We start from the raw sequence: 15,457 nt of genomic DNA on the forward strand, positions 1-15,457 counted from the left end.
CTTTTTTTTTAAGAATCAGTTAAGCTGATATTCTCAATTTTTCTACTACAAAAGGTAGATGGATACCTTTCTTTTTTTTTTTTAACATCTTTATTGGAGTATAATTGCTTTACATTGTTGTGTTAGTTGCTGCTGTGTAACAAAGTGAATCAGCTATACGTATACATATATCCCCATATCCCCTCCCTCTTGCATCTCCCTCCCACCCCTCTAGGTGGTCACAACGTATGTTATCTTCTAGTACTTTTATGGTTTCAAGTCTTATGTTTAAGTCTTTAATCCATTTTAAGTTAATTTTTGTCCATGGTGTAAGATAAGGGGCACACTTGTTTCTTGTTTTCTCAAACTATCAGTGACTGCTAGCATGTAAAACTGCTGGCTTTTTTTCAACTATTTGCATTTTAACCATTACTGGCATTTAGTAGGCACAAACACTTGCAATTTCAGCTGTCAAATGGAGACATAGGAATATAAGAGTGAATAACACGCTATATAAATAAAAGCCCATTTCTACCTGTGTGACCAGGTTGTCTGACTTTGTCCTTCTGGAGTAGGGAAACCTGTTGGCAAGTGTATATGATGAAGCAAAACTTTGGTCCTTCTGCTCTTTTACTATAATTATTTGAGTTTCACCTTTGAAACTTGAAAGAAATTAACAATGCATGGAAGCAAATCATCGTGATCAGTCTCGAATTGATTTTCTTTCTCTTTTTTTGTGCTTAGAAAATCACAGATCCTTGCCATATCATATACTCATCACATATTTTAAGAAACTATCTAAGAGAGTAACTTTATAAAGTAGAATGTTCTATATGGTTGTAAACAAGTGTCCTCAAGTTCCAGTATGCATCCAAAACACCTGGAGGTTTGTTAAAAGACAGATTGCTGTGCTGCACTCCCAGAACTCTGATTCATATGTCTAGGGTCTAGGGTGGAAGCCTAAGATGGCATTTCTAGCAGATTCCCAGGGAAAGCTAATGTGGTCTAGGGACTACACTTTGAGAATGATTACTCTACCCTAATTGCTCTGTAAGTCACAACAAATCATTCTTTTCTCTTAAAGAGAATTCAAAAAATTAGTGAAGTTGGAGATCATGGAACACTCTTCTCTATGCTGTTACACTAGCATAACCATTAGAGCATAATGTATACAGTACATGAATGAAACATGTAGTACATTTATAAAGATTTTATTTGATATTTGAATCCAAACATACTTTGGAGTAATGTGGTCTAATAATTTCCGCTGGTAATGTGTTTCTAATTTTTAAAACACATGATTTTTAACAATCTGTAAGGTATTTTTTCTTTCCTTTTCTGCCTTCCTTCTTTCCTCCCTCCCTTCGTCCCTCCCTTTTTCTACCTTCTTCCCTTTCTTTCTTCCTTCCTTTATTCCTTCCTTTCCACAGAAAAATTTTAATATATGTTTTCATGTCCAGACAAAGCTGAATCCCATTTGCAGGAGCATAGTGCAGGAGTATAACTCTGGGAGGCTATGAGGTGGGTATTATTATGATGCACATTCATGGCCTCACCTGTGGAATTTAACACCTTAATACATGCCAATAGGAAAAGAATTAAGCAACTAAATCATTTCCATGCCTATAGAAACATGCCACATTTCTGTTTGCCCAGCGATGGTGCAAACATCATAAATTCTGTTTTGAAGTAGATTTTTTAAAAGTGTAATCTTATATAATGCGTTTCTTGCCATTTCACTCTGCTTATGATTTGATGGTAGGACAGCGCACACATATGAGGAGGCGAGAAATGTAGAGATATATTCCTCCCGACCCCCTGACTCTACACTGTGAGTCTATAATTTAAGTGAACTTCCTTTGGAGCTGTGAGAGGATGGGCTGGTGAAGTTTGGTAAGCAGTTTAATTTTTGATTGTCACCTTCTTGTGAAAGTTCACAAGAAATAATTTGTAGTTTACGTCTTTCTTTTTTTGGGGGGAAAAGTCCTGGAGTGAAAAGAAAAGAAGGATAAGCAATAACAAAAAACAAGTATTGATGTTGTTTTTGCAAATACAACACTTTTCTGTGAGTCTGCCAATTTTGTCACCTGTAAAATGGACGGGGAATGGATTAAGTAACCTACCAGTTTCTTGCATAAAAGATGTTTTAATACTTTCATCCTTTAGGCATGATGGGAGCCCATTTAGTAAACATGTTGAGGGTCCCACTGAACATATCTGCACATATTTCTTCACATGTGTGCTTGTTTGGCAGCACCTTGCCTTCATGATGGCTGTCTAACAAATAAAATTGTGTAATTTTTCTTTTTCAAAAGTGACTTACATATATATATTTTCCCCTAAACATTTGGGTAAACAGTATTATTACTCCTGCACAATAATGGAAAAGTGTTTGAAATAATGGAGAATGCAATTTAGAATTCTGACATAATATGTTCTCAGCCTTTGGCAAGGAACCTGTATTCTTGGTTCTCCTCAGTTCAGTTCATCCATGGCTATACTACTTTTAATTTGATTATGCTTTCTATGTTTTTTATGGAAGATCTACAGTTAAAAAAAATACACACATATTGGAACTAAAATACTTAACATGATGTATGAAAACAATTTATGAGTGTGACCACTGGTATTTAGTCAGAATTCTTTTATATATGTTCCTGATATTTATTAGAATATATTTATGGGAGCATCTGATTCTTGCATATTGGGGCCCTGATTTATTTTCCTTATTATTTTCTGCTCTTTAAAAATAAGAGTCACTTTCTTCAGCTTCCAACTTCACAAATCTCTGATGAGGTCAGTGCTTTCTAAAGTAGAAGGCAATTTTATCCACTCCAAATGAACAATTAGCATAAATTCATCTTTCTTGCGTAGGATGAATTCTCCATTTAGGGCACCATGGTTTATTTTGACATCTGTATACTTCAGTAGCTTGAAGAATTCTGCATGCTACTATCCCAAAATGATTTTTTGCTTTCAAATTGCTGATCTTAATAAGATGGGCTTCCTTCATCTCCTATATTACCATATCATACCTAATGAAATCAGGTTCAGCCAAATTCCAGGATGATTGACCTTTATTAACTGGTAATTCAGAAACATGATTTCGTAAGGCTCTATCTTATAATGCACACACACAAAAAAAATGACATAAGTAAGACTACTTTTTATTGGCCACGGAAGAAAAAGATTCTCTGGAATCCAGTCAAAATTAAGCTTCAAAATATGAGAATGATAGAGAAACAGTGTGTACTCTTCCAGAAGATGACATTAATTCTGTTACTGTAATTATGTGGCTTTATGTGTATTGTATCTACTTTATTATCCTTGGACAATGCTTGAAAATGTGATATAATATTTTTTTTATTGACTCTATTAAGGCTTTTGCAAGGAAATACATTTTTTTCCTCTAAAGATATTTCTTTCAAGAAACAATATACCATGCAATCTTCCTTCATCCAGCATTTTTGAAATTTCTTATGTACAAGTCGCTATGTGGGTGTGTAGGGAATACAGCCTAAACCTTTTACCCAGTCACCTTCTCGTTGTGAGGGACTAGTCTAGGCAATGTAAAAACAGAGACCAGGTTTGTACACTCAAAAATACAAAATTCAGAATGAGAAATAAATTGTCATAGTGTGCTTTGAATGGTGAGACAATGGTAATCATTGTTTGCAATGGGGGATAATTCTCAAGCTCAATGTGTTTCCATCTCCTCTTGTTCCCAGTCATCCTAACACTGCTGTGCACCCTTGTTCTTTCCCACTCATATTCTGAGGTGGATAGTTTTTAAGGCTAGAACTTTCCTAGCTGGATCCAGTTAAAAGCACAGGTAATTTTGCTTAGTTTGTTTTAAAGATTTTATTATAAATTGCCATAAAGACCAGAAATAAATAAGATAGCAAATATGGGGAAATTGTTAATGTTTTGTCACTTTTAAATTATTTATTGTCTTAGGTTTTTATCAGAAATAGGAATGTTAATCTGACACTTTTTTTTTTTTTTTTGCACTGAAAGTCATTCTTTAGAAAAGAGAAAATATCAGTATAAATAAATAAGGTATATCGGTCAGGGTTCTAGCAGAAAACAGATGGTTCACACAGACCAGATAATTGAAGAAGGGTTTATAAAAGATCATTTATTTATTTTTTTAAATATTTATTTATTTATTTGGCTGCACCAGGTCTCAGTTGAGGCACACGGGATCTTCGTTGCAGTATGCAGGATCTTTTTAGTTGTGGCGTGCAGGATCTTTAGTTGAGGCATGCAAACCCTTAGTTGCAGTGTGTGGGATCTAGTTCCCTGACCAGGGATCGAACCTGGGCCTCCTGCATTGGGGGCGCGGCGTCTTAACCACCAGACCACCAGGGAAATCCCTAAAAGTTCATTTAAATTGATGTGGCAGGGACATCTGCTTCCAGGAAGATGGAGTAGATACATATTTCCCTTTTCCTCTTGCTAAGTGTAACTAATAATTCTGGACATTTTATATAAAATAAGCATAAGGAACCTCCAAAAGATGAAAGAAGACACACTAGCTACAGACCTTGGGACTCAAGGAACAGTGCAGTGATGAGTTTCCTTGGTTTTCATTTTGTCTCATATATCCTAAACATGGAGTAGAAGAAGCCAGCAAGCCAGAAATCCCAATGGGCACAGATTTTTAAAAAGCCACCATAACAGCCTCTTCTTCTAGCCAAAGGACCAGGAAAAGGGTAGCTTAGCAAAACAGAAAATGTTTAGGCAATAACGTTCTGCTTCAGCCAAACACCAAGGAAAAACTGTGGCCCACCCCAGTCCACACCAGAAGGTTTCCAATGGGGAACTTAGACTTCCACCCTTACCAGACTGTAACAAGACACCGAAACCCCACTGCCAGAGTAGTGTTGGAAAAGACATGTGGGCAGTCGAGACTTTTATCTCCACCTGGATTTAAGGAAGCACACACCCATTCACCACTAGGCTTCCTCTGACATTCCCCCATGGTGAGTGGGTGCACTCCTTAAACCAGGTGGGGATGAGGTCCTTGCTGCCTACATGGCTTCTCAGAAACCACTCCCAGCAGTAAGGTTAGGGTGCCTCATCAGAGCCTGGCAAGGGTGGAAGCCTAGGTTCTCTAGAACATTCAATGCTGCCCAGCACTAACAAGGCAACCCACCATCCCCTCCACTGACACCACTGGCAGTACAGGGAACAGTAAATAAGGCAAGTGAGCCCCTTGGAGAGGGTTAAAGAGTGGGTCTGGAGGGACAAACAGGGGCTGTGCGACACATATAGACTTTGGGAAATCTTGACACTTTCTTCATGGGGACAGATCTGCTCAGAGTTATTCTTCTTGAAATCATTATCCAGAAGTCTTGGATATGCTCCTAACAACATATAGCTTTTAGTTGCAGGTAGTGAGGCTCAATTTTTTGTTCTGAAAATAGGAAATAGTAATAATTATCTCTAGTATTATAACAGAAATAAGAAAACAAAATTAAAACACTTAAAGTATCACTTGGAACAATGCAAATAGTCAATTATTTTTCTTCTCCTCTAGCCTGTTTCCTTGGACCTTTTCCTTTTGCTTGTCTCTTGCTTGCTCATAATTAGAGCAATGAATATTAAACCATTTATCAAATGCAACCTCTGTATTTGTTTCTGCGTAGTAACTTTTAGGCCCTGCCTTAAAGCATTCATGGCTGTACATACTGACAGGCATCCTGTTCAGAGAACTGATGCCAATACAAGTAACAGGGGAAATTCTGAAGAGAAGATAGATTGACTGTTCAGAGACTCAGAGAGTGGTAACTCAGTCATCATGGAGTTCAAGGCCTGGATTTAACTCTGCAAAGAAAAAAAAAAAATCCTGTTGGATTCCCATTCAGGTGGAATCTCATATAAATATAACAAGGACAGAGCATGAAAAATGGTCAAGGAATTGAGAGACAGAGACCTCAAGACACTCGAGTGTCAAAGAACAAAAGGAGTAATAGTTATGATAAGAAGTAAGGTTAACTACCTAAGGTTCCAAAGGTGGGGACCAAGAAAATGACCACTGGATGCACTGAAGAAAAGATTATAAATGACCTGTAGAAGGCAATTTAGTTAGAGGCTATATGAGATTACATAGGAATCAATGAGGCTTATTTTCTCTAAAGAAATAAACTTAATGTCTGAATTTTGCTATGTAATTAGTGAGAATAATGATGATGATAATGATGAGGAGGATGATGATAATGACAATGATGATGATGATTTATATGAGAAGGCAAGTGTAGTACTGTTGGTTCATCCTTAGAGCCCATTACTGATTTGATCTTTTTGTTCATATTGTAACTTGTCACTGTGGTAATTGAAGGAAATATGGTACCCTGTTTTAAACAGCACAAGCTGTAAATTGGGATTCATCACAAATGAATATGATTTTTCCCATTTTATGTATTTTCCTTTAAAAGTTTCTGTCTGGGTATGTTTTACTCATGTGAGAGTTCTGTCATACCATATAAGCCCATGAGAATTAGAGCTGTGTTCTAGACCTTACCAGTCTGTTTCACTTCGGAAAATGGTGTTCAGACTAGGGGGAGGGTTGACTAGTTCAAGAACTTTCAGATGTTAGAGAATGTACATGGCAATTTTGAGTAAAAGGAGCCTTCAACCAATTAAGCCAGAGAAAATGATCAAGTGGAATGAAGTCACGGTTATGTGGAAGTCTGGTTGGTTTGAAAAAAATGATCCATGTTGCTACTTCATACATTTTTATAAACTGTCAATTTGTTCATTAACTATTCAACCATTCACTAAATTGGCATGCACTATGGACAGACAAGCACTCCTCTTGGTCTTAGGGGGAAAGATACTTTATTGAGCTTATATTGAGGGAGAATAATGCTAAACACATCTAATGTAGTGGTAAATGCTATGAAGATAAAGTGAGAAAAGGGTCTAGACAGGATAATAAAGATAATTGAAGGGAGCTATTTTCAATTTGCTGCCAAGGGCTAGCTGCTTGGAGAAGGTAGCATTTCACTGGATATCTGATTGAAAGAAGAGAGTTTAGCTTGCAAAGATATCTGGCAAGGAAGTGTTCCAGACAGGAAATAGCAAGTGTAAAGGCCCTGATGTAGACATGAGCTTTGTATTTCCAGAACTGCAAATACAATGAGTATGGCTAGAGCTGAATAGAAGAGCAGAAGAGTTTTGGGGGATATGGTCAGAATGGTAGTTAGGAATGATATTATACTTGACTTGGTAGGCTATGCAGGGAATTTTAATTTTATTTTGAGTGTGATAAGAACCCACTGGAGGTTTCTGAGCAGGTAAGGGACATTATTTTATTCACATTCACCCCATCTACTGAATGGAAGATATATTGTAGAGTGGCAAGGGTGAAACCAGGAAAACCAATTTAGTATTCCAGGCAAAAGACTATGGTGGCTTAGATCATGATGTAGCTGTGAAAGTTATGGGAAGATATCCTCTTCTGTATATGGTTTGAAGCATGAATCCCCAAGAGTTTCTAACTGATTAGATGTTGGTATGGGGAAAAGAGAGGAATCATACTTAGGTTTTTGGCCTGAACAATAGAAAGAAAGGCAATGCCATTATTTAGCTACTCCCCTGAAAGCCACATTTTTGTTTCTGCACCACACTGGGTGATAATCCTTCCTGAAGATCAAAATCATGCTGTGACTATGAACGGGCAATTTGTATTCCTGAGTTCCTTCATCACACACAAGGGCAATAATCTATACATTATAAAAAGTGACTTAAATTTGTCAATATGGGGTTTCATTTTTGATACACTTTTGAAGTTTAGGTTGATGCTGAAAGTCAGACACTTAAGAAACCCTATTTTATATTCCATAGTGCAAGAGTTCATGGTAGTATTTTAAGACTTAAAAAATAAAAAAGAAGTTCCGAAATCTATTATCTTTTTATAGTGCCTAATCATAATTGTCTATGACTCATACAAATCAACCTTTCAAGTATCCTGTCATAAAATAAAGGAGAAGTCACAGAGTGTCTAACAAGAAGTTAGTAAAGAGAATAAATGCATAATAGTGCAGATTTCATTTGGCTTAAGTTTAAAACCCTCCAAACTTATCATTAAAGTTAATTTCTGATAACATGTCCTAAAACTACTCTTTCAAATTAATCTTCACCTTATAGTTCATATTAAGCTCTGAAAATCCTTTTATGAAGAGTATAAAATGGTTATGGATCTACAGTAATTCCATCCCTGGTTTTCATTAAAAAATCAGAGAGGTGGGATGGGGTGATTTACATGTGGCCATACAATTATCCTGCCACAGAGATCCAGAAAATACAGATGCAAACTCAGTGTAAAATAATACAGAAACTGAAAGGAATGACACACCATGTAGCTTTAATAATCACTTCATCATCAACTAGTGTCATGAATAAATTACCTTCTTAAGTGAGAAATTATAGACAGCCATACATAGCTGACCAAATCTGGCAATAGATATCGTCAGCAAATAAGGTAGAAATACTGTATTTAATTAGTTTCATTTTTTGGGACTTTTACAAAAATAGGATTAAAAAAAAAAGACAGTATAAAAACATCCATCTGACATGCATAATGCCACGCCTACCAAGACACCTGGTGTTAGCCCCAGGGAAATACCTCAAACTCTCATTTGTTACATTCTGAAGTCTTTCTAGAAAGATTATTTTCATACTAAATGTGTTTGCTTGAGATGATTGGACAGAAGGATGAAAATTCAGAAGATACAGAGAACTTTTATTTGTCTCAGGTTGTATTTTGGTGGCCTATCCTGATTACCTATCTTTTTTTTTTTTTTTTTTTACCTTTGCAAAATGGGAACAATAACAGGAATAGCTACAGCTTTATTTTAAGGCTTCAACGAGAAAATGAAGATTTAGACATTTAGAATACCCCAATTGTAATGCCTTTGTGCCAGATTCATAAGCATGCACAATTTTGAATACCACAGCAATGTATACAGCCCAGCACACATTGTAGCTGAGGACTTTCTATAGTTTTATTGGTTCAGTTCAGTCATCTGTTCCAAGGAATATTATGAGATCACATAGATCACTCTATGATATAGTAATCTCTCCTTTCTTGGGACTAGGCCTTATGATGCAATGCCATATAATCTTTCTGTTGGAAAGGCTCTTAAAGGTTGCACTGCATGTCTTCCCTTTGATACTTTGAATCTCCTTTATGATGTCCCTGAAAGTTGTCACTGTGACCTACTTGAGTACTTTTAAAGAAGAAAGACCAGTCCTTTCCAGTCTGGTGATGGAAAAAGAGCACTGATCCAAGAGGCAGAAGTGGTTTTTCTACTTACCAGAGTCCCAAAGTAGCTCTCCCTACTACTCAGAATCTCTTCTTTATGAAACATGATTTCTGTAGAAATGACCTCAAACTATTTCTTGAGCCTTGAGATTCTGTTATTTTGAGGTGCTCCATTTCATTCTGTTACCTTTTGTTGTCTAGAGCTCTTCATACATACATAGTTACTAGCAGGAAAATGGCTTATTTTAGTATATATCACTTGGTAGACTATTGTGCAGCCATCAAAATGATAAATACAAATCCACATAAAAATCTCAGAATGTAATGTTAAATGACATGCAAGAGCACGTACCATGATACAGCTATTTTTACATAGGCCTGCTTATGGACAAAATCAGAAGAGATTATGCCATTATGAACATGTATATTAGAGGAAAGAATTATGTATACCATTTTCCCACATTTTAAATAATATTTCTGTACTTTAAGTATAGCATTTTAAACAGACAAGAGAATAGACAGATCTTTATACTGAAGCAAAATAATCACCCTGCAGCTTTCACCCCCTGTCTTCACTCCCTCCCCCAGAGAGAATCTAGTTATTCTCTCTGGTCAGCCTTCCAGTAATTTGAAGGTGAACTTCATAATGGTCTATATTTTTTCATCTAAGTCAAATACTCTGAGTTTCTTTGGTTATTCCTCCTAGGACATGGTCTTTTAGCCTGGGCAATTTAATTTTGTTTAATATTCTTTTAAAAGTTAACACCTAAAAATGAACATAGCATTCCTGTGGTAGTCTGACAAATATGGGACTATCACTGTCCTAGTTCTGATGAGTATGCAATTTCTATTACTGTAGCTGAAGATTAATTAGCTTTTGAACTAGCTGCATCACATGGTTGACTAGCAGTAGATTTTCTGTCATCTTAAAAGCCTTACATCTTTATACATGCATTGCTTCTCTGCTTTTTTCCACCTCTCACATTTTATTTTATCGAAATAATTCTCTTGGATATAATTTGAGAACCATATATATATCTAATTCTGTTTCCCAATGAAGTCAATAATATACCTTACTTTATATCCCCCACAAATATAACTTAAGTGGAAAAGAAGATGCCGTTACGACATTAAAACAGAGCTTATCAAACTTTGGGGAACGTGTGAATCAACTAAGGGACTTTTAAAAAATACAGATTTTTAAGCTCCAATCCAAGAAGTTCTTATAAGTCTGGTAGATGTGGAGCCCTGTGACTTGCTTTTGAAGACACTCCCAAGGTTGTTTGAAGCAGGTGATCCAGGAACCCACTATGAAAAACTCTAACCTAAGAGAACTTCCATTTTCTGAGCTGTGCTCAGTCAGTAGTTACATTAATTACTTATATAGTTCTTTATTTTTTTTTTACTGGAGTATAGTTTTTTTTTAAAGATTTTGTTTTTTGATGTGGACCACTTTTAAAGTCTTTATTAAATTTGTTACAATGTTACTTCTGCTTTTTATGTTTTGGTCTTTTGGCCGTGAGGCATGTGGGATCTTAGCTCCCCAACCAGGGATCGAACCTGCATCCCCTGCATTGGAAGACGAAGTCTTAACCACTGGACCGCCAGGGAAGTCCCTATTGGAGTATAATTGCTTTACAATGTTGTGTTAGTGTCTGCTGTACAAGGAAGTGAATCAGCTGTATGTATACATATATCCCCTCCCTTGGACCTCCTGCTCACCGCCCCCCCTCATCCCACCCATCTAGGTCGTCACAGAGCACCGAGCTGAGCTCCTTGTGCTATACACCAGGTTCCTACTAGCTATCTATTTTACACATGGTAGTGTATTTATGTCAAACCTAATCTTCCAATTCGTCCCACCCTCCCCTTCCCCCTCTGTGTCCACATGTTTAGTTTTCATCAAAGACCCTGCCAAATTGATATTGTGGAAGAACCTTCTAGGTCCTAGACAATAGGATGAATCTGGCTCACTCAATTTCTACTGCATACCTAAGCACAGAACGGTTTGAGAGGATGACTACGTCAAGCACTAAGGCTTTGCTAACTGTCTATGTGGGTGTACCCATCTACCTGTTCATTTGTGTTTGTTCATTCATCTAACAAACACTTATTTATTAAAGCTTATTATGTATCAAGTACTATGCTAGGATAGAATATAGGATAACCTTGTCTCATTAATAAGCAAACAAACAGAAAACAAAAACAACAAAGCAAACTAAATCATAGCTACTCGCCGGTCATTCTTAGATTCTCCTATCAAGTGTATAGCAGTGTTCCCCCTCAGTGTTCTTTTGACATGACTACAAATTTTGAGCTTACTCCTCCTCTTCCAACCCAGTCCTATATATTATTTCCTTGCTGGCTCTTTCCTTTCCTGCATTCTCCTTTATCCAAGTCTGCCTTCTCAGGGCCTAGCCTATTATTGTTCAAGGTCCTTCATATATTCACACAATGATCTGTTCAGCCAGATTCACCTGTGTTATCCCCATTTTACAGTTGAGAAAACTTGGGTGAAGAGAAGGTAGATAGTTTGACCAAAATCACAGAGATAGTGGAAGAAAGGGGTTAGAAAGTAGGTCTCTAACTTCTGTCTCAGTCTATTTCAGTTTCTCCATACTACTTTTGAAACTGCATGGTGCCTGGCACATTTTCACTTGACAGATGCTCATGTGAAAAAGGATGCATATAGATATGCCCCTGACAATACTAGGCAATTTAATGCTAGGACTTATTCCAAGTGAATATTGATGGCTCAGATTAATATAAAATACATTACTTTTGAGATCCACAGAATAAAAGTTAGGTGATAAGAATCCAGAGAATTCAGAGTGGATTACACAGAAGTAAATAAGTGTGTCGTATCCCTACTGGATCTAACCTATGGGTTACTCTAAAACCTAACCCTTCATGCTCAGAAAATTTCAGCCACAATAGCTTCCCTTCTGTTCTGAGAACATGAACCATGCTCTTTTTCAACTCAATATTTTTGAGGGTCCATTGCTCTCTTTCTGAAAAACTCTGGCCCCAATTCATCAGAGGCCTCCTTCGAGTCATTCTGGCCCCCACACAAATGTCACTGTGTCACTGGAATCTTCTCTACTTTATCAAATGACACCTCTTTCCCAGTTACCTGGTATTAACTGACTCTGTGTTATCTTTCTCATAGCACTTTTGAATATCTGAAATAATCTTCCTTATTTATTTGTTTATTGTTTGTCTCCTCACTAAAATATTGATTGAGCCAGAGTAATTTTTTTTATTTATTTGCAAGTAAAATCCTAGAATAAAAACAGAATCTGCTATACAGTAAGCACACAATAAATATGCAGATGAATGAAATAATGAATCTTAAGGTGTTATATGGAAAAAAGAAAACTCAGTGTGTTCAGAAAAAGAATAAGTAAGAAGAATGATCACTGTATCTATTCTGGGAAGCTGTATATATGCTTCATTGAGGAAGTTCTGAGGGTTTTCATAAGATAAGTAAGCATTGCATAGTAATTTTCAAATCCCCCATTGTCCAGTTTCTTAATTTTTGAATAGGAAAACAAGATAAAAAATACCCAGGATGACTGTATTTCAAGAATGTTCCTCCAAATAGGTGCCTACTAGATATTTCAGATATATTAAAATTTGTCCATTGTTCAACATGATAACACTTTCTCAGTTCTACTAAATGTGAGTCTGGAAGTCATTATCAGTTGTTATCATCCCTTCTGACAGCTATTTGTCATCACTCCCTCCATTGGTTCCAACGATCTATACTAGCTAGAAATGATAAATGATAAAAGGAAATCTAGCCATATTTTTCTCTTTCATTTCCTGAGAATCAAGCAGTAAGATCAGACTCTTGAACACAAGACTTGGTTTTTCCAGTTTATTTCCCTTTTCCTTTCCTTCCTTCCTTTGTTTTCTTTTTTTTTTTTTCTCTTTCATTGTTTTTTGGGTTTTTTTCTACATTGTTCCTGAAATTGTTTTTATTTGGTGCAACAGCATCAGGATTTCTGTAACTCTTCATTTGCTAAAGCTTGGCTTGAGCTTTGGGATATTTTAAGCTTTGGAATGTAACGCAGTGCAGAACACAGTACATAAAACTAGTTAATGGTATTATGGCTTGCTCATTCACTTTATTTCTGGGAAATAACTGTCGTGGAAACTTTCAGCTTTCAATAATGAGATATACCTCTCCATTTTTTTTCTTCATATTGTCTGATAACAACTTTTTCCACGTTTAGAAAATCAATACATTACCCTTTGGAAAATTCTGCATAGAACTCTGGGGTGTTTTTTAATTGATTGGATTAAGTGTCAAGGAAAGAGAATATGAATGTCTACACGTATGGCTCTTTACTGCTTAAAGGACACAGAGGTGACTGGAGACAGTACAGACTCCCCATTTCTATAATCCTGCTTTCAAATTTGAATTTAATCACCCATTTGACATGTGACCTTGGGTCACTTTTTAATATCCCTGAAACCATAGTTTCTTCATCTCATGCTTATGAAAATACTTCACAGGATTATTGGGAGGATGAAATGAGATAATCATTACATGGGCTAAAAACATTTATTTTTCCTTTACAGAAAGGGTAATGTGGATGGTTTGGCTGTCATTAAAAGAAACACATACACATAAAAACACACCCACACCCACACATTTACATAAGTGTACACACACAACAAATGTAATTTGATTAACAATAAGAATTTTAATTATCCAATTGGTACTTAATTTTATTAATCATGCTTTTATCAGTCTTCCTCTTTTTCATGATTACCTGGCCTTATCATGTAACATTCCGGGGTCAGGTGCTTCTATTTTTGAAAGAGAAGTGGTCAGCATTCTTCTGCAGAGAACTGAGACAGGGATAACTTAATGTGGTTTTCAAGTGGAAGGTTCCAAAGTTAAGAAGAAGTTATTTCCTTTAGGGAAAGACTGCTATTATAAATATAGAATTATTTAAGGAGTATTATAATTTTAAAATGTTGGAATTTAAACATTTTTATTTTTAACATTTTTTAATTAAAAATCCTCTGGTCTGACCCCTGACTGAGATGGCAGAGTCATGTAAAGCAAAATTCTTAAGCAGATGAAATTCTTTTGGATAGATGTTTGATAGCAACTGACATTGTTCTCTGGATGTAAAATTCTGAAAGTGAAGGTCAACCGATAAAATCCTATGACACTGTTCTGCTAGACATAAGGCTGCTGTCTTACGAATGCTGTGAATGAAAGGTTGGGTGGAGAAGAATATATTGAGACTCCTATTTGATAGTCAGTGGAGGACAGAGATCCACTGAAATGAGAAAAACAAAAATATTTTCATTAGAAGGAAAAGCTAGGTTTGACTTAGAGGTTTTCATTGTTCTCATTGAACCAAAGGAAGGGAGATAAAGACATAGAAGAAGGACAACGTTTAGTCTGATTGACCGTTGGGCTCACTTGAGATCACATTCCAAAGATACAAATCACTTTAAAGTTTGGGCCTTCCTCATCTATGAAATTTTCTGTTACACTGGCCATTTTTGTAGATCTCTGTATTTATTTTAATTGTATTTCATGTACCATTACAAATCTAATGCAGTATTGTAAGTTGAGAGTCTTTTGATATTTTAATGATATATAATAAATAATAAATTTCATTTAACCAGCACTAAATATTTTTGTGTAAATGTTTATTTTCATATTAAAAAATTTCCCTTGTAGTATTTCTAGACTCAGATATATATATATATATATATATATATATATATATATTTTTTTTTTTTTTTTTAGAAATTCACGTTCTTTTATTTATTTATTTATTTATTTATTTATTTATTTATGACTGTGTTGAGTCTTCGTTTCTGTGCGAGGGCTTTCTCTAGTTGCGGCAAGTGGGGACCACTCTTCATCGCGGTGCGCGGGCCTCTCACCATCGCGGCCTCTCTTGTTGCGGAGCACAGGCTCCAGACGCGCAGGCTCAGCAATTGTGGCTCATGGGCCCAGTTGCTCCGCGGCATGTGGGATCTTCCCAGACCAGGGCTCGAACCCGTGTCCCCTGCATTGGCAGGCAGATTCTCAACCACTGCGCCACCAGGGAAGCCCTAGGCTCAGATATATTATAAAAGTGTTTAAATTTTTCAACATTAATGAAACATAGGTAGAAAAGTTGTGATAAGTAGCTGTAAAAACAAAGTCTGCATTGTAAAAGATGATACTGA

The sequence above is a fragment of the Eschrichtius robustus genome, chromosome 19, assembly GCF_028021215.1.
Source record: "Eschrichtius robustus isolate mEscRob2 chromosome 19, mEscRob2.pri, whole genome shotgun sequence".
Taxonomy (NCBI): domain Eukaryota; kingdom Metazoa; phylum Chordata; class Mammalia; order Artiodactyla; family Eschrichtiidae; genus Eschrichtius; species Eschrichtius robustus.